General features: G+C 36.4%; 1 protein-coding gene across 3 annotated transcripts in view; it reads right to left on the reverse strand.

Annotated features, from left to right (window-relative positions):
- LOC106785363 (epithelial discoidin domain-containing receptor 1-like) overlaps nucleotides 1-21,399 on the reverse strand; it is a 110,138-nt gene that overhangs the window by 58,283 nt on the left and 30,456 nt on the right. For all 3 annotated transcript variants that reach the window (XM_014745966.1, XM_014745790.1, XM_014745877.1), the window contains exon 2: nucleotides 18,051-18,109. The gene's annotated coding sequence lies outside the window, so the exon portion shown is untranslated. The remainder of the gene's footprint in view (nucleotides 1-18,050; nucleotides 18,110-21,399) is intronic.

Genomic DNA, 21,399 nt, shown 5'->3' on the forward strand with positions numbered 1-21,399 from the left:
ACGTTCTTACAGTATTAAAAAACGTCGAAGTTGTTGCATTGTTCATAGCATGTTTTATTCTTGGTAAGAACAATATTGTTATATATAAAATAAAAAGATAGAATGTAAAAAAGAGAAACGCGATAAGGGAAAAAAAAAAAGAAAAAAATAATTCAAAAAGAAATCTCGTAATTATGTTATTTCGTATAATGACTATCATATTCTCCATTGATTTCGACTAGCTTTATCCATTTGTAAAAAATTCTTCGGATTTCATTGACGAGTGAAAATTCTTCCTTTCATCAGCATTGTTACGGAAAATCAGTGTGCATTTTTCACCAGTCGATGCACAATAGGAAGGGAATGCGCTTCCCCATATTCGATGCTGAGCAGCTATCTCTGTATGTCTCGCTTTCTTTCTTTCTTTATTTCTCTCTTTTTCCTCTCTCTCTCTCTCTCTCTTGTTACCTTTTCTTCCATTGTGATTTCCGTCGGACGCTTTTTCTTTTGCAAAACTCCGTCCATTTGTTCGTCGAATCGAAGTTTTTGAGGATGTTTCGCGAATGTTACATGCCGTATGCGTTCTCATACCTGGAACTCTACAGGTATTCGTATGTGCGTTCTACTGATAAATGGAAACTCGACCGACCTATATATACATACTTTCATAAATCTAAAACGTCACGATACATGTTTGGAATAAAGCTCTTCGTAGTAATATCGATGTAGTATTCCCCCTATAGTCGAAACCAGAGAACATTTTTCTATTCCGAATGTTATGAAACTAAATCGTCATCCTACGAGCTTTTATTTTTACCACTTGGTCAATAGTTGCGCGATTTCGATATTAAATTATTTATGATTTTGACCTTTTGTTTTTCTTTTTTTTACGTATTACAAATTATATTTTTTAATCGATATAATTATATTTATTATTCCGATAAAATATAGGGAAAAAATGATGATGAAGAAAATATGTATTTAATCAACATTCGATATGTAACAATAGTTGATAAAACAAATACAAGAAAACGATAATAATCGTTAAGACTAAAGACTTTAAGTTAAGGTAAACGATCGTGTTTGCTAGCAAATCCTCCAATCTCTTTTCGGAGATAAGTATTTGCGAAATCCAGCCGGGGATGAATTTCGGACGAGGATGCGTGCTCTTCGGTAAGGCACAAGGATCACACAGAGGATCGAAGAATAAGTTCGTCTACGATGCGCAATCCACCCACCCCTCATACTCCACCCCCGCCCCCACTACAAATCCACCTATTCGTGATAAGTATCGTTCGAGAAATTTGAAGAAAGAAAAATGGGAAAGTTGAAACGTTAAAACGAAGAAAAATTCATTAACAATGAGAACGTTACGATGAATATGAAATTATCTAACAATACCCGAACGATTAATCGCAACAATATAGTATCATCAAGAAGAATGATTAATGTAAAAATAAATTAAAAAAAATAATATATCCATGCATGTGTGTATGATCGTTAGACCATCTTCTAATAACGCTACTAAACATCATAGTCATTCTTCACCATCGAGGAAGAAGAAACTATGGTCCCTGCTGACTCACTTGAATGAAAGGACAATAAAGAGACGTTGAAAAAGAACAATCGTAGAATTGCGACATTTCGAAACGTAATTTCCTTCGCTGACTCAACCGTTGACCCATGTCCAATCTTAACGAAAGTAAACCTTTAAAAAAATAAAAATCAAAAAGAGAAAAGAAGAAAAATATAGTTTAACGTTTCTTTACCTTTATCTTTGTACAATCATTTTTAAATCTTCCACTTAAAAACCTTTCGTATAATATAATGTAAATAAATAATACGATACTTTTTACTTTTATTATAAGATGTTCGTTTGTTTTTTTTTTTTCTGTTACAATTTTCGCGTATCATATCAAAATTAAAATATGCGTGTCCACTTGAATTAAAAATCTTCTTCCCGTTCGATAAATTAGTCGTTTAATAAACTGTCTTATAAACCTGTGATTAATCGTGCTATTGTAAAGGGTTGAATTTATTTCACGGTATCAACGGGTTTTTATATTCTTCGGTTCTTTCGATTCGCACTGCCGCGGCGTTTATTGCTCGTTCTACGTGATTTACCATTACAAGATGAGTACCTAAGATAATGATGGGCGGGTTCGGTACTTAAGCGAAGCTGAACGTTTTAATGACTCATAGGCGTGAATGACTCTTCGACTTGGAGAGTTGGGTTTCTGCTCTAATCGTAAAATTCTATGGAATCTCTGATAAATCCTACACACACATATATATATATATTTTTTTATACGATTTTATCGAGATATTAACGAGAATATTGGCGCGAGAGTGATAAAGTAATTTCGTGATAATAATTGGTTTAAAGGCGTTCCCGAAAGTCAAACAAATGGCTTAAAGTATTAAGAGTCGAAATCGTGGTGTCGAGTATTTTTTATTACAGATATTATTTATCATAAGATGGTAATAATAATAATAATAAATATTTGAAGAATTTTTTGTTTGTTTGTTTATGTAACGTTTTACGATGCTTGATCTATTTGTCGAAACAACATTCCACGTATTATCAGATGATAGTACAACGTAAACTATAATAATCTTCGACGTAGATTAATCGATGATACGGAGGGCATGTGTTGCGACAAATATGCGAACAGGGTTCTCTCTGCATCCTATCATTAATATTCACACGCTGTTAAATTGACGCTTTGGATGGTGCTCGATACATCGAGCTAATGACGACGCCTCCTATGTCCGTGTTCAGCATTGACTTGAAAACGTATTGTCGTACCACCTTTCATCTATCCGTTACGATGCATCTTCTTATGCATTCTTCGATTATGTCAAAAAATTTAATAAAAGTATAAGTACTAGGTAATCATTATCAAGATAAAAATTTGATCGTACGATAAATCGATTCAAATCAATGGATTCTTCTTCTTATTATTATTATTTTATCGTCTGTTAATTATAATTTTTATTTTTTTTTATTTCATTATTATTTCATAACTATTTCGTACGATGAAAAGCAACGCAAAATGTTATGTCCATTATCGTGTAAAATCGAATGAGATATCGAACGAAATGATTATTCTACTTCTTCTTCTTCTTTTTATTATTATTATTATTATTATTATTATTATTATTATTATTTTTAATCGAGAAAAACGTTTCTCTTGTTAATTTTATCGACCGAGTGATTTTCGAAATTGGACGTTACCGTAAAAGGGAATACCCATGATAACGAGCTGACGTTAAAGTGAAATCGATAAAACCCTATTAAAATTATAAGACGATAAGAGACGAGGGCTTTTTTTATTTTCTTTTTTTTTCGAGTAATTAACCCAGGTTTAATAATTTTCGTTCTTTCGTTCGTTCGTTCGTTAGTACTTCGAAGTGTTGCCTGAAAACGTGTTGCTCTTTTGCCGTACCTCTCGTACGATCTTTTCGCAAACGGAACTGGTCTTATCTTGGAACGAATGGAAACGAGGCGAGAAAGAGAAAGAGAGAGAAACGTCGGAAGAATCACAACGAACGAAAGCAAATAAACGTTTTGCCATCTCTTCTCTTCTCTTCTCTTCTCTTCTTCCAGCTACGAAAAGGGAAGAACTACGACGAAAACGACGACGACTGGTAGCAGTGCCAGGCATCGTTGCTAAAGGAAAAAAAAAAGAAGAAGAAGAAGGAAAAAAAAAGAAAGAAACAAGAGAAGGTCGAGAGTTGGGTACAGAAACAGGCGTAGTGCGATAAAGTGTGTAACGTTGAGAGAGAGAGAGAGAAAAAGTAAGGGGGTAGCTACTAGAAAACAACTCTGGATATTTTAATTTCTTGAATCTCCAACGCGTTTTCACTGGAATCATAAAGTACAATTTTTACATTTCTTTTTACGGTGTTAAGAGTACGTGCCGTGATAAATTATGTATGTATGTATGTATGTATATATGTATGAATATCATGATATAAAGTTCTATTAAAAAGTATACAAGAATATATGAGGTCGTTGTACTTTAATCTGTCACGTAGCTTATCGTTAATGTCAACTGACCTGAAATCACACAATATCTCACGTGTCTCCACGTATCGACCCCATAATTCCAATTCTTATTTTCTTATCTCTCAACATTTTTTTTCCTCCTTCTTTTTCTTCCACTTCTTCTACTATTTGCCGAATGATTGACACGAGTTTTTTTTTCACTCGCGTATCGGATATCGAAAGATAAGGAATAATCTGTAAAGTGGTTTTTTCCTTTATGGAAGAACGAAAATAACAGATCGATGAGTTGGAGCTGAGAGGAGTGAAGCGGGGGAAGGGAGGGGGAGGGCGTGTTTTAAAAACCTGGGAATCTTTCAGCTGGCAGCAAATTTACAAGATAAAGAAGCGCGCAAATTGTTTGGGACAGATTCGGGGTGAGAGGGGGGGATAGAAGTTAAAACCCTTTGATCTCGGTAGAAAGAGAAAGTAAAGGGAGAAAAGTTAAGCGGGAGATTTCACAAAGCTTGGAGAAGCATTTTTAGTGGGTAAAATCGGATATTTCGTTGATTCTTGGTTCGAGGCAACGTCTGACTCATCGGAGTCTTCTACAGAAATCAAATCTTTCGGCATTGGTTAGGCGTGGCACGGTGCCGGGTAATCAAAACGATTATTCCGAAAAAAAACGAGATGTATAAGAGAGACGAAGGGTTAACGGCAGCTGGTCTAAAAGAAGATTCTTGAATGCGTTGGAAGAAGTAGAAGAAGAAGAAGAAGAAAAGAATAACCTTTCTCTTTTACCCTAACCAATATCATCTTTCCCTCTCACTCTAACTTTTTCATCGTTCTTTCTGAAAAAACATTCCGCCGCATCGCGTCTGGACGCCTTAACAAGCCTCTAATGAGGAACGGGTGTTACTCGTGTCCGTCGCGGTACTTTTGCGCAATTACCATTTATCACATCTGCCTCTTCACCTTTTCTCTCCTCCCGCATATCCTTCCTTTTCCTTATTTCCTTTCTCTCATCCTTTTTGTCGCGTTTCCTTCTCTTTTACTTTTTCCCCTTTCCTATTCCACGTTAGTGCCGTTACCGGTCTTATGACTAACTTATTTCTCTCCTCTTATCTTTCTTTCTTTCCCTTCTTCCGTTTTCTTTGTGTGTTTGTTTGTTCGTTTGTTTTTTAATGCTTGTATATTTTTTTTCTTCCCCCCCCCCTAAGTTATTTTTCTTTTTTATTTTCGTCATAAAATTTTACCGAAACTGACTCGTTTAATGATCCGACTAGATTCTCAATGAAAGGTTTAAATATCGTTTATTTATCTTCTTCCTTGACATCCACATTTTTACGTCAATGATACAAAAGAGATATACCATAAAGATTAATATAATATTATATATATACGATTATAAATTATGAATATATCGATTTAATGATAATACCAAAGATATATAATTATTAACCGGAAAAAAGAAAAGAGAAGACGAATTAAGAAGAGGACTAAGAAGCGTAGACTCAAAGAAAAAGTGGGCCAGCTGTATGTGTGTGTATGTGTGTAAAGACAGTTGTTGGGTTGCTCAGGGAGAAAAGGGAGAGGTATAACGACAGAAATCAGATTTCCATCGTCACGTAGAGCCAGTAGCAGTGTAAGAGGGTGTCGATCCCGTGGATTCTCGAGGATGCCTGATACTATCACGCCAGATCGAATCTCTCTCTACGTTGAGCCTCTGTTGAAAAGAGAGTGTGAGAAGGAGAACGAGAAGAACAAGAAACTGAGGGAGAGAGAGAGATAGATAGATAGATATATTCGAAGTAGACGAAAAGAGAAAGAAGTCAAGTCGGTGGAGCTTTTGAAAACGGGAAAGATAGGACGATAAAAAGGTAAGAGGAGAGAGAGAGGTGACGATAGTCCAGAGATTCTTTCGAGACGGTTATTTCTTCGTTCATTAACTTTTACGGTAGAGACGAGAACACCCCTACATTTCTCTAACGTGAGAAAGAGAGAGAAAGAGAGAGAAAGATCTAGCGAGATCTCCGTTCCTTTGCGATTTTCAATGGCGTGCGACCTCATTACTGAAATGGTACTCATTACCGTTGTACCGAAGGGAAAAAGAGAGTGATAGTAGGAGGGTAAAAATAGTGGGAGAAGGGTGGTAAAGTGTGAGAAGCATTTTGTCACGGTGTTACACACGTTGGGCTAGAATTTGTAAAAAAAAAAAAAAGGGCCGGTTGCTAATGACCACCGGTTATTCAACCACACGTAGGTATAACTCGTGGCTTTAACTGATGTTGAGAAAAGAAAAGAAAAGGGAAGAAAGTCTGGTGGGTTAGCTGTTGGGTTAGACTTGGTGAGATTGAATAGGGGGCGGGGGTGGGAGCAGGTAAAGGTTGGAAACGGAAGGTCGAAGAGAGGCAGCAGGATATGTTCAAGTTGAATTAAAACCTTTCGAGATAGGACAAACCGGAAACGGAAGGCACGTAGAAAACGGAGTACTCTTAGGAGTTCACTTATTCTATGTTTTACGTTTATTTTTCAAACGGATTGTTCGAAAACTGTGGATGACGTTTGTTTAGGTATAGATTTTCTTACGTATGATCGAATTACGATTGCATAGCGATAGAAGAAATTATTAAAAACCTAACACGGTTCTTTGACAAACGATAGTAATCGATCAAAAAGGGATACATTGTTATACGCTCAAAACATTTCACTTTGTTGCCATAAATTTAAACTCCGTTTCAAATGCACTTTGTGCACCTCAATGCGTTGAATCGATGTTAGCATTCAATGTTAGTGCATTCAACGAAGAGTTTGCATTGGCTTGATCTTTCATCGGGTCGAGCAAATTAGCAGGTAAGGTAAACAGACGTATCGATGGTGGTCTATCGTCTCTCTATCGTCTCTCTCTCTTTCTCTCTCTTTCTCTCTTTCACTTTCTCTCAAAAGACCTTTCCTTTTGAGATCGATTATCCCCTATCGGTTAGAGAAGCCAGTTTCCACCCTTTTGAAACTTAACAGAACAGCATCGATAATGCAAAGAGAGAAAGGGTCGACATCTGATCGAAAGGGTAGAAAGAGAAAGATTGAAACTGTAAATTTCCTACGGCTAAGATCCTAGACCACAGGGAAGATACATATATACAGTTTACAGTAAGTTGCCTTCTTTGGCCGCATATGGACCCGTTAGCCCTGCCCTAAGGCGAATAAGTTCTAACATAAGTGAATTTTTCAATGGGTTGACCAGCTTTTGGAAAGTATACCATGTTATATTGTGATTTACGCACGTTGCATATGTTATTACGTAAAATGAAAAAAATTAGACTAAATACTGACTACCTGTTAAAGTATATTCAACAATTTGCTTTTTGTTTTATTTTGTTAACATTTGAATTGCTCATGAATTATCTTTGGAATAAGATAATATAAATATCAATAATAATTAAATGTTGAATATCGCGTGAAATGAAAAATAATAATAATTAAAAGTAATTGTTGCTTAACAACACGATAAGAAAAGAAAGAATAAATGCTTGAAGATATCGCAATAGAGAGATGAATGAAATCAAAATGATATTACTTTAAATGTCTTCCATCATTTGAACATTATCCCAATCCTCGAGGAAGTGTTCACTGTCGTGCCGATTGATCGCCGTAGGGTAAATGTTAGCACAACAATTAAAACGTCAGAATAAGTAAGAACAAAAGATAGAGAAAGATATGATAGAGGGAAAAAAGTAAGATAGAAGGAGTTGTTGGAGATGCTCCCGGCATCCGGTTCTTGAATACGCTTGCGCGCGGGCGCGTTGGCGAAAAAACGGCCACGTTGGCTCATAGAAGCGAGCGTCATTATGCGGCGGGAGGCCGAATGAATCGCGACAAAGATAGGAAGATAGAATGAGAATGAGAATGAGAGATGGAAAAATGATAGAGTGAGAGTGAGTAAGAAGAAAACGGGCAAATGTTTTCGAGTAGTCCCACTTCCACGAGCCCATTGTTATTTAACGCGAGAACACTGACAATAAGGAAAGGAAAATAGGGGGTGTGGGGGTAAAAGGAAAGAGGAACACGCTTCGGTAGGGTGGGAAAACGGGAAAGGGAAAACGAAAGTCGGAGAAGATAGAAAGATGGCATTGTTGAAGTTCTGCCAAATGCCATGGTCTTGGGTGGTAGGTGTGGATTTCGTCGGTCTGCTTACCTTTAGATTATCATTATACCTATCTTGAATTAGGCGAAGCTTCACGATTATTCGAAATTATTCCTCTTATTCGCTTCAAGTAACCTACATAATATATATATTCTTCATTTATTCTCTTTTACGAAGGGGTAGATTTGCTAAGCGACTCGTACGAACGATAAAATGATATAATGACGATAGCGATGATGATAATAAAAAATAATAATAATAATAATAATAATAATAATAACAATAATAATCATTATTATTATTATCGCCAGAGTTTCAATCTGTCGGTATTATTATTAATCCAAAGAACGGAGATTGAAAATTGTTAAATGGAATTAATTGAAATTAAATAAAATGTTTTGGGTATATATAAATAATATATTCAATGAAACGTGTTCTAAAACGAAAAATTCTTCATGATTAAAAATAATATTGTAACGAACATTCGAAATCCTATCCATTAAAATTTAATCCTAACGTTAACCAATACCAATGCAAAACAAAAAAATATGTAAATAATTAATATTTAACGTTTACGAAGAAAAAATAAATTTCAACGTTAAAAAGAAAGGAAAATAAAGAGGAAGAAAATAACAACAGTCCCTCCCAATAGATTGTATTAAAATAAGAAAAAACATTGGATAGAAAAACATAGAATTGCAAGTTACACGAGATGATGGGGGGGAGGGTGGTTGGGGTGATGGCTGCACGAGCGAATCTTAAATTGTACCGAACGGAAAGTTTCATCTCGCGGTGCATAATTCTGTCCCGCGATTCGGTGTCCTTCGTGCCACCGCGGTAGCTGCTACTAATTAATCCTTTTAACAGCGCTTAAATTTAATTAATCTCAAAGTTATGTGGTCGGCCTCCAGGGCACACGGTTGCCTTTACTTTACCCCTACTCCTTTTCTATCCACCTCCTCATTCTCTACTTTCCACCACCCTTCAACCCATACTATTATTCTCTCTGCTCCTTCCTTCTTGGATCGCGGTGGCATAATTCGCCTCAGGAAATCGTATACATTAAGGGAAACTTCGAAAATCTGATTTTATATCCTCCTCCTCCTTCTTCTTCTTCTCCTTCGTCTTTCTCCTTCATTTACTTATCGACCCTCTTTCCCTTTAATATTCTCTCTCTCTTTCTCTTTCTATTTCTCTCTCTTTTCGACCTATCACTGTCATTTTCCACCAACACTTCGTAAATTCGACTCATTTTCTAACATCATAAATGGAATGGGGAATGGGGATGGGGGAACGGAAGTGGTAAAGAAAATTCAACCGAGTTGTACATCCTACGAATTATAAATTCTTGTGAAACTAGGGGGGGGGGATTCGTAATGAGCTCAACAATATTTTTGTGTATCTCTCTTTTGGATACTTCCGTTAATGCTGTTTCTCGCAATAAGGTTTATTAAAATCTTTATCGAGTTACGGGGTGGTAGTTTTAGAAATTGCATTTTCTATTTTTTCTTATTAACTCACGGCTTTCCTTTGAATTTCATTTCTTATTTTCGCAATTCAATATTATTATATAAGAATTAGATTTTTGATAAGTTGTTATTTTCCTACTGATTGATATTAACATAAATGATATACATATAAATTGATTTATTTCATCCTGTTGAAACGTTAAACTGTATCAAAACAAAAAAATTGCAACGTTTATTAAATCACAAAGAACAAAAAGAAAGAAGAAAAGAAAAGAAAAATATGCCCCCGTTAGTTTCGATTAGCTCTATTTTGGTTTTCCGCAAAAATAGGGGGAGGAATCTATAAAACACTCGAGCGCTCAATCGTGGCTAATAAATATCGCGAAGTTCACGCTATGGTGCACATAGAATAAATGAAAAGGCAGGGAGCAACAAAACGATGGGCAAGCGACGTGGAGAGTTCGATGGCAAAGTGCCAAGAAATTATCCGCGCCGATGTTGGCGAATAAAAATTTTCGGCTTTATTGGCCGTGCCGATGGGGTCGCTTGATTCTCTTCTCTTCTACCCCCGTCGTTCCCGATCACCACTTCGACTACAAACCGCTCGAGCCACCCCACCAACAGACTGACTGACTGAGTTTTTCTTCTCGGAAACAGTTGAAAATCGCTAACGGGAATGCAGATATTTGATCACGAGCCAAATGTCAACTGGCTTCGGTCTTTTGATATCGTCAGGATGAACTTTTAATCCTTTCGCGTTAAAGCCGACTTAAACTCAATCTCCTGTTTTGTTCCAGACGGTTCTATGTTCGACCAGATTTAGTATAGTGAATTATCCCAACTAGTTGAATTCAGTTGAATACTAAGAGAGAGAAAGAGAGAGAGTTTCTCATCAGGATTTCCATGAAATACACGTTAAATAAATTAAATATGTTCAAATAAATATATAAATATTACAATATTATATTTTATTGAAAGTAATGAATATAGGATCTATTTAAAACAAAACAAAACAATTTCAATGTAAAAGTATGAAAAAGTGTATCCTCGTATATCGGTCTCTTAATCTTCTTCAAAGTTATCGACTAGTCCAACCTTACTGGACGTATCGACTGGTTCCCTGTATAGCTTGTAAACGATGCATACAACGAAGAGAGAAAGAGAAAGAGAGAGAGAAAGAGAGAGAGAAAGAGAGAGAGAGAGAAAGGGAAGGAAAGGAGAGAAAGAGGGAAAGGAATCAGCTTAAGGGGGTTGACGTTTGAAAGGACTACCACGTGGTATGGTTTCCAGTCAATGCTGAAGTCCTAGCGTAGGAGGATTCGAAGGTGTTGGTTCTTTATGGTGAAGGGTGAGGTGGTGTAAGGGGAGATGCTTGAAGAGGGACGGGCTAGGTCGCTAGCGACTGTCCTCGAGGGCTCAGCTGCGGCAGTAGCATAGTGATCGATGTCTCCACTCTCCGCAATTTGAACAATGTCCCTGTCTTGAGCCGCCACGTTTTCTCTCTCTCTCTCCCTCTCTATCATTCTTTCCCCTTTTCCTTCACTCTTTCCGTATATTTATCTATCTCCATCCTCTTCCCATCTTCAAGCATCTGTCTTTTTCAACACCATTCTTGGAATTCCTCGGTAAAATGAACGTTATACCGAGTAAGAAGGATGTGGGCCCATTCTTATTTATCCTTCCTCAGTTGGATGCAAAAGACGATGAAAGAGAGAGAGAGAGAGAAAGATTGAAAGAGAGTAAGAAGTCAGCAGCAAGAAGTCGTGCCGAGAATTTCTCTGCTTTTTATATCGATGAGGGAAATATAAAAAGAGAGGGACAGAGAGAGAGAGTTTTTCGCAATCACGAGTTTTCTTGCACGCGGTTTAAACAAACGTACGGTAGCATATAAATGAAAGCGTCTGGAGCACGCCTGATTCTCGAAAGTAAAAGGACAATGAAGACAAAGGGTAGTTGAAAAAGGTCGTACCGGCCTAACGGAGGAAACTAGATGGAAGTATTAAGGGGGAGAAACTTGAGTTATTACTTATTACTCGGTTCTATAGTCAAGTTCTTCTAGCTTCCGGTAGTAAGTATAAGCGTTCAAACATCGCTTATCGAGTTGGGTTAGACAGGTACCACGAGAGACTAAGTCTTGTTTGGCGAACGTTAGAATATAATACCATTTGAAGGCACCTACCGACAAGAGAGGGTGCACGCATATCTTACCCTAAATGGAAACAATAGCTTAGAATCTGGCAATTGTGCCGAGGAATCACGTGCTAATTTATTCAGAATAGAGTCGGCAGAGGTTCGATAGTTATGCGGCTCGAGTGTATATCTTGAAAACTTCGCGCGATGTATAATAGAATCTTGTAATTGTCCGGGATAATACGTTTAATAATAATAATTTTCAGTTGTGTGTAATTTTATCGAAATTTCTTTTTTGAACACACTCATCTAAAGAGAGTTAGAAGAAACTAATCAATGACATTCGGGTAAAAATGCAATTAAAGATCTTCTTTCTCTTTTTTTTTTGTTTTGCTAGCTTCATTAATCGCACGTCCATTTTAATCAACTCATTCTTTCAATTAGATCAAACTGACAGAGTTTTATTTCACGAAACCGAACGAGAACGGTCAAGACTAAAAGTGAAACGCCGACAATGAAAAATTAGGCCCGTCGGGATATTGCTCGAGAACTTATCCCAGATGAATTTAATTTAAAGACGTTGAAAACGTCAAGGGAGGAGATTTCTACGGCTTAAGGGGTCGGTCGGGTTGTATTTTGATTGGCGCGAAAGGCGGATATATTCCTTGCTTACGTTTTCGACGCGATGAATATTTAGGGACGCTTCCAAAACCAAATCTTAAGATGCTTCCTCGAGTAGAAGACGAGTCTTCTACTGGTATCGTTTCGAAACAACAACCCTACTTCCGTCTACCTCCTTCCAATCTTATACCCCTTACTCTTACCCCTATTTCTACTCCTACTCCTTGGTAACTTGCTTGCTTGCTTGCTTACTTGCTTTCCTTACTTCCTTCCTTCCTTCCTTCCTTCCTACCCTTCCTTCTTACTTCCTTACCAAAGTTCAGACGACGGCTTTTCCTAACCGCACAGTAACAAGTCGCTTTTCCACGCTTAAGACCGGTCCATCATAGGATTTTCAACTTCGCTTACTCGCTCGTGCGATTTACTCCGACACGACTTCTTCCTAATGTCTCCGATGTTTTACCACCAAAAGATTCTGTCAAGGGATTGAGTAACGCGTTATTCATTGGGAGTCTTACCACTACTTTTCTCTCACAAAAATGTAAGATGTTGGGATTACCGTTATAAAACTCTGCTTACTTTTTATGGCTTGTCACCACTTATCTTTTCTCCTTTTTCTCTCTTTCTCTCTCTTTTAATGGATACTACATTTTTTTGTTCTATATCTATCATCTTTAAGCTAATTATAAGGTAGTTAGTAAATTTGTCCAAAAATTTACTTGTTTTCTTCGGCACGTCAAAATACTCGATAATAACTGACAGAATCCGTGGTACGATTACAAAGTCGTATTCGAAAGGTTCAATTAACGTGTTCACTCGTCACGTCCCGATGTTCTACGCCTGATCGATGATCGTAACGACGACTCTCGTTACTCGCCGTTTATACCGTCACAAATTGGAAAGTGATACCGAAGTCACGCATCGACGACTACACGATCCGATCGGTGCACTAATTATAGAGAGAAGAATCGAGAGAGAGAAAGAGAAAGAGAGTGAGAGAGAGAGGGAGAGATAGGGAGAGATTTGAATCGAGTTATTTTAGGTAATTGGGGGTACATCGGAATTACTGAGCACCCTCTTCCGGTCTCGTGCATGCACGTACATATAACCCAGACGCACGTGTGTAACATTGTTCCGTCAGTCCAGTTAGATCCTTTTGATTTTTTTCTTTACTCTTCATATCCTTCTTTTTTTTTCATTTTTTTTTCTCTTTATTGTTTGCCTACCTTTTTCTTCTTTTATTGAAAACCGTAAGCTTCGCCACGCCACGCCACGCATTCAGTGCGATTCATTAAATTTTAACGAGTTTCAGAATTTATTGTTAGAAACAGTTAACGAGTATACTTAAGAAAGGACATCAAAGTAACCTAATTATCTTTCAAAGTTTACGGGCCGTAGGGAGGAGTGGTGAGGGGGAGGTCGAGGAAGAGGAAGAGATGGGCTCGTATCGGCTTGTAGTATTTAGCTAGTTGATAAAGAATATTTTCTAGTGTTTACGATGGAAATAATGGATATTATACAAATTTCAGTCGTTATCACTGGTTAAAGGAAAATTTATTTTCGTTGTTATAAGCACTCCGGTAATCTCTTTTAATGTACCCACGGTAATACACGTTATTTGATACACGTTAATATCTACATCCGATACTGGAGAGTACATAAATTTACTTTATACAATTAGTATTTTGCAGTTTGGGTATTAAGTTCTTAGCTATTGCGGAAGCGTGCTTAGGGTAAACCGGGGATTAAACTAATTATTTTCTACCACCATTAATTACAAACGCGATAAGCGATTGCAAAAATGTATTATCTCGGTAATCCGGTAGATTTGATCGAATCTACCGGCTTGCATCGTGTTCTGTTAAATTCGTTATTCTCCATATAATAATATTGGTTCTAACCGGTAGATGCTAATAGTAGACACTAATAATAACTTTAACGTGTTACCGATACTAGTTTAACTTTACTGCAAGTGTTAATAAGTTGGCTAATTTTTTTCTACGATTATTACCGTTGAATAAACGAACCCTAAAAAAGAAAAAAAAAAGAAAAATAAAAAAAAGAAAACAAGAAAACTGAAGAAATTATCAGCTATTAGTATAAAGTATAGCTAATATCGTAATATATAAATAAGTATTATTCCAATCGATTTTTATTATTATTATTACTTATTCGAATCCGAGCATGCCTTTTAAGTTCTCAAATGCCGATATTTTTCGCGTCGAGAGTAAAAAAAGAAAAAAGGAAAAAAAAAAAAGAAGAAAAAAAGAAAATACGAACGAACACTCGTTTTATCGTAACAAACGTGAGAATTGGTTTCCTCTCACACTTAAGTAGCTATCTCTTTCTTTTCCCTTTCTTCTATACTTTCCCCTTTATTTTTCTTTTTTTTTCTTTTTCTATGAAAGACTCGAGTTAAGTGATTGGAAATCATCTGAAATCGAACGTACGATACACACCTGTGCTCGATCTCGAAAAGAGCAATGTAAAAACGAGCGTACATGTAAAAACATACTAGTTGGAAAGAGTGAAAAATACAGAAAGAGAGTGAGAGACAGAAATTGATGCAAGCTCGGATGCTGTGGACGGAAAAGCGTTGTAGTAGTAGTAGCATAGTCGGTTTGTGATTTAGCACGATTGCTATCCGCGTGATTTTGCCGGCTTTATGCAGACCAAACAGCTCTCAAACCCTCCTCTTTCGATCTCCCACTATCCCTCCTACCTCCCATCTCCTACCACCACTTCTAGAAGGTAGTGAAAGGGTGTAGGAACAGCGTTTCGTGGATGTAACTACCTCCCAGTTTGTACCTCGTGGCGGATGACTCTTGTGGACTGGTGTTAGGGATCCATTAGCTAATGGCCATACCAGCCATCTGCTCGACGTAGCTTTTATTCGCCTATTGCTCCATATCTTTATCTCTCTCTCTCTCTCTCTCTCTCTCTCTCTCTGTCTCTTTCTATCCTTCTCTTACACGCGCTTACACACTTCTGTCCCCTTTCGTCTATCTCTGTCCCACCCTCTCTCTTTCTTTTACGTTTCTTTTCCACCCTTTGAACATCTATCATCTACCTTACGAAACGAACGATTCATTTATTCATATTCTTCCTTTATCTGTCTCTCTCTCTCTTTCTTTTTACTTTCATTCTATTCATTTTAGTTTTTTTCCTTTCATTCCCGCATTATCTCCCGTTGCGGTAAGTACGCTCATACATTGTCCGATCATCGTTTATAAACTGAAAATATTTTCTAGATGCGTTTATATATATATTATTCATTTTTTTGTTTAATTAACCTTAGTTCATCGAGCTTTGAAAATATCAATATATATATATATATATAGACAAAATGGTTGATTATCTTGAAAAAGGAATTCTGACACGAAATAACGTTAACTCTTCTATTCCGAATTATTTGTGCACGTTAGAACGAACCCTCCCTCCCCCATGGTCCGTTTGTATACCCCGGTCTGTATATTCACAAAGGAACAATTTTCGAGATATTTGAACGTCAAACCCGTCTCTGTAGAAACTTGTACGGGTTTCGTTTAATATAATATAACAAACTCGTCGTCAGATATTCAGGAAATTATTAAGAAAGCGACAATGGATGTTTATTAAAAATACATAAACCTTCTTTCATCTTATCTGCTTTATTCTTGGATTTAAAAAGACTGTTTCTCTCTCTCTCTCTCTCTCTCTCTTTCTCTCCCTCTCTCCTCTTTTTCTTTCGAATAGACGATGAATAACGATCGGGGATTTAAGGACGAAGGAAAAGCAGAAGCAGGAGAAGAAGAAGAAGAAGAAGCGAGCACGCACAATGGCTCCCACGGACGTCGTTAAATCAGCGAACATATCGTGGGCTGAATCGAAAAGGAGCAAAACATTACTTCTTTTTCTTTTTCTTCTTCTTTTTCTTCTTCTTTTTCTTTTTTTCTTTTTCTTCGTCTCGTCTTCTTTTCTCTTCTCTTCACTCGTCTACTTGCTTTTTCCCGCGTCAAAGGCATTTAAATAGAATATTCTCCGAAACTCGTTGTATTTTCTCGCGTCTCGTTGAAACGACCCCCTCCCCATCCCCTCCCGCTGCTTGTCGAATCATGTCTACCCTTTTTTATATTTCCATTTCTATTTTTTTCTTGAGAAAAATTCTCATTCGTTTGCTTTGACCTTTATACGAAAAAATTTAACAAGGGAGGGTTTGTCGGGAATTATTTTGTTCAAACGTTAATCACAAAATCGATCATTTTTCATAGCGATTTTTAAACGATCTAAACGAAACGCAAAAATTGTCATCCCTTTCGCGATTATTTGCCAGTTCTATATGATATTTTGTAGAATGTTGTTATTACAGTTTAACACGTGCAATAAATTTCCATTAAAATATATATTAATATCTGTGTTCGTATATATATATATATATATATAAATGGCAATGACTTTATTTGGTGCATAGATATATGCATTCATCGAATGTTCCCCTTATGTTTTGATGTTCATTTTTAATGTATTTGCTTTATTCAACGTAAATAAGTAATATTTATTTATTATACGTAATATCAAACGGAATAAGTTGCATGGCTCAAAAATGAAACGTTTATGCAACGAATCCATCTGTTTGTTTTCATTTCAAATAATGTTATTAACGATGACAGAGTAGCAATAATAAAACTTTTTCTTTCTTGTTTATTCATTGGATAATACGAGAACATAGTAGTACATTTATCGTCTCTCCGTTCGACTGAAATTTTCGTATACGCATCGATACGTATTAGTTTATTTTGCATTTTGTTTTTTAAATAATGGAAAACAAAAAAAAGAAAGAATGAATTTTTAATATTAACAAATTGTTCTCGATTCCATACGCGTCGATCTTCAATTCCCATCAAACATATTAAAAATATGATTAACATTAAAAATTATTATTATTATTATTCTTTTTTTCTCTCTTTTTAGGACAAAATTATTGAACCTTCGAATACAATGAGAAAAAACTATCGGAGAAGAAGAAGGAATAAAATTTGTTCTTTGGCAATTGTACACCGAAATCACGACGACTGGGTGGTTCAAGTTTTCAAGGTCGAAAGTGCCATGCTCGGTACTTAAACTCGTGATATATGCGATATGCTCACGTATACTTGTTGCTGCTAGCAATGCTGATACTTACCTGCGTATATACGCAGCCAAAGGAAGGTTGGCAGGTCTCGGTTAGGCGTTTTAAAGGCCGACCTTTACACGTGTTCCTCTACTTTACATCGCCGGTTGAATAATGTGCCACGGAGCGGCATTAAAAGTCGCTTGCTAAAGTCGGCGGTTTCGAGCAAAAGGGCTGGGCTGCCATTGCCGACGAACCGTCGTGAAAATTCTACGACCCGTGATGTATGCCTCAAAGAATATCCCTTAATAATATATCATTAGGTGTGCGGTATATTAAAAAAGTTCCTTCTTTTCCTTTTTTTTTTTTTATTTGTTAACTTCCCTCTCCTCCTCCCCCTCCTCCCTCCCCGTATACGTGCAAGGTAAGTAGGTACTTGCAAACCTATGTAATACAACTTTGACTAAACGTATTTAGTACATAAGGGCAATTACGAAAAGTGAGAGTCATACCGAGAACTTGTTTCGTAATCGTACTATTATTTACTGCTATTCTTTTTTCTTATCGTTTAAAAAGACTTTTAAACAAAAACGATTTGGTTGCACGTAAGTTAACATAATTAGTACTTACTGTAACATTTTCTGCACAACTTCCGCTATACTTGGATACCAACGAGAGAGCGAATCGGTCTGTAAGAAAGAAAGAAAGAAAGTAAGGAATGTAAGAAAGAAATAAATGATTTGCATGGAAATTTTCTACAGATATACGTCGAGTATTTATTATATGGATAATATTTTTTTTTTTTTGTACGTAATATACGGTTAACGATGTTAAGCTATATATTGAGCATCAAAATTCGATTGGATAGAATTTACACCATACTACTTATCTCTCTACTACCCTCTACCGCAGCATGCATTATCTCACGATTACGTACCCAGCATTGAACACATTGCTCGAATGTGGTTGGATTAATTTTACTTCGTGGTCTTGTGGCGATATCCGCGAGCATATTGCCACTTAATTTATCGATCACAATTAATCTGCATTTATTGCAAATTCGCCTTATACAAACATCATTTTAAAAATTTGCGATCTAAGTAAATTCAATATATATATGAATTATTAAAATATATGCATATATACTGTGATATACATTAATCGTAAAAAAAACATTTGTGGAAAATCGAAATGCTTTCACTTTTCTCCACCCTCAAAACATATAACATGTCCGAGAACAAATGGAATCATCCCCTTTAAAGTTTAACGAGCAGATAATACTAAAATCGCATCTATCGGATGACTAAATTCATACAATTTGGTTATAATAAACATTGTTAAGAATCCGGATAGATGTATATTCGTTTAAATGATAATTTTATTAACGCGTTTTATATTAAACAATAATGTTATATATTTATCCAATTATGTGTACATACGTATGTGTAAGTTTGTCTACATATTTTTGTAGTTTTTGATTGACAAACAAACGAATAGGAAAATTGTTTAAACGTTACGTTATATTATTAGATAATTTCTCGGCCGAAAAATAAAAGAGAATATTTTGGGAAAAGCATCGAGAGATATTATACTTGACGTGCTTTTTAAAGCTTTATACAAAACTACCGACTAACGTTCTTTATTTTGTCACGCTCGGCATCGGCTTAACGAGGAGAGACAGACGCAACTGCTAATTAGTAGGTACGTTTCTTCTAAAAAAAAAAAAAAGCAAATGAGTAATACGAGACAAGCTGTGTGTCAACGATCCACGATTTTCAAAACGATTTTCGAAGCCCAAAGCTGCATCTACTACTGTGATTTTAATAATCTTTACTCATTAAATCTCATTTAAAAAGTAAGAAAGAAAAAAAAAGAACAAGAAAAAGTGTTAGAAAAGATAAGGGAAAACGTGAAAATAAAAATAAAAAAGCAACAACAATAAAGGGGGATCGAAAATAAATTCGAAAAGGATCTCGAGATGAAAAGCTAAAAGGAGACGAGAAAAATTCCCCAAAAAAATCAGCGAAACGATTATCACGTCCGAGCGGTTCCTTTATACGAATACCTATATAGAATAACTATATATATAAGAGAAAGGGTTGGTTGGTACGATTTACAATTAGCTATTACAACGCCACTGTTGATTCTGGCCGATTGTTTCCTTCAACGAGCACGAGTCTCCTAATTACTCGTCTACTGTCGTAAAGCTCTTCCTCGTTAGAGCTTTCGTAGTTATGGTGGCATGGGTAAAGGAGCAGTCAAAGAAGAAAGGAAAAAAAAAGTAGTAGAAACAGAAGAAAAGAAATGATAAAAAGAAGAAAAAAAGAGAGAGAGAGAGAGAGGAAACGGTCCGGTGAAACGGACCGGAAGAGGCAAAGCGACGGAAGTGAGTCTGGGGGTGGGAGTAGGGGTGGGGGAAGGATACTCACGTTGGGTAGAATTGCAGAGAACGCGAGAAAAGGAAAAAAAAGGAATGGAAAGGAAAGGAAAGGAAAAAAAAGAAAAAAAAGAAAAAAAAAAAGGGAAAAGAATAAGAGACAGTCTACACATCGGTGTCAAAGTGCTCGTGGCCTCGCCGATGGGGGTGGTTCTTGCTTTGTCGTGACTCTCGAGACGCTTGGTATTATTAAGACCGACCCTCCGGAAACATATTTAACGATGGCGCGAATAGAGAAAACTTTTCAGGCGTTTCTCTCAAATACGCTTCGATAATATTCATCCTCGGGGACGTTCGATTGGTGAATGAGTAAAAAGAAAAAAAAAAAGGAAAGAGTGAAAGAGAACTCGATGAGAGAGTGTGAGAGAAATAGGGGAGAGACGCCAACTTTTCTTTTTCTTTTTTCCTTTTTTCTTTTTCCTTTTTCTTTGCCAACTTATTTATCCAAATATTTGTTTGTTTTTTTTTTCTCGTTCGTTTTTTCTCTCTCTCTTTAACTTTTTAACGAAAAGTACGCGCTCTCAAATTTTATCGCGAATCTCTCTTTGCTTTAGGATTATTCTATTTTGTGTATTCCATTAAAATAGTTTCGTGTTAAACGTAAGATAATGATATGTTTTTCAATTAAATTTACACGATATAATATGCTAATGGAAAATTGTTTTAATAATGTCGTTTGTTATTTAAGGAGACATCGTTAAATTAACACAAGAATATAAAAATAAAAGAAATCGTATAACTCGCTAAAAGAACACTTTAAGCAATGAACTTATTAATCTTCTTGCAAGTGTGTTCGAATCGATCGACGCATTATCTTCGAAATGAATTGGCATTTTGTGTTAAAATAAAAAGAAAAGAGGAAAAAAGTGGGAGAGAAATAAAAAGTTGAAATGGGATAAATAACGTAGAATGGGGTGAGGTGGGGTAAGGGGGATCAATGTTTCCCCGAAGGTATCCCCCTTCTTGTTCGTTGCACCGGAATACGCGGAAGCGATGAGAAGAGCATCGTTTTTCCGATTTTTTTCTTGTTGTACACCCTGCATTCCAGCATGGCTCCGATATATTATAATCTTGATTAAGTTTCTTCTTAGCGTGTTCAACGTAATTGTATACAACGAAGCACGTATTTGATTACTAATTCCTCGTCTTTGACGTGTGTAACGGGCTACGAGGATTGGCGAGTACAAAGCTATCTCTCTATACGTATATTATTATTATATATATATGAATATATATGTGTATGTAATACTAACATAATATAACGAAGAGATACACTCGTACACTTCGATCCTCTCCCTTTCCTTTTACCTCCCAACCCCTTTCTCACTCTTCTCTAGAGAGAAATGTTCACCGATATTGAATATCCGCCCATCTAACTGCACATCTCGCGGTTATATGAGAAATTGCTTAACGAACAGGCTACGTAACCGCGTAACAAGGTATACTAATTTTGCGTCCCTCTCGCCTAAGGGGATGCGTAATCCTTAAAAGGGACATAATCAACACTAACACGGATCATCGAAAGGGAACGGAAATAAATTT

The sequence above is a fragment of the Polistes canadensis genome, unplaced genomic scaffold (assembly GCF_001313835.1).
Source record: "Polistes canadensis isolate GaletaPanama2010 unplaced genomic scaffold, ASM131383v1 scaffold_0, whole genome shotgun sequence".
Taxonomy (NCBI): Eukaryota; Metazoa; Arthropoda; class Insecta; order Hymenoptera; family Vespidae; genus Polistes; species Polistes canadensis.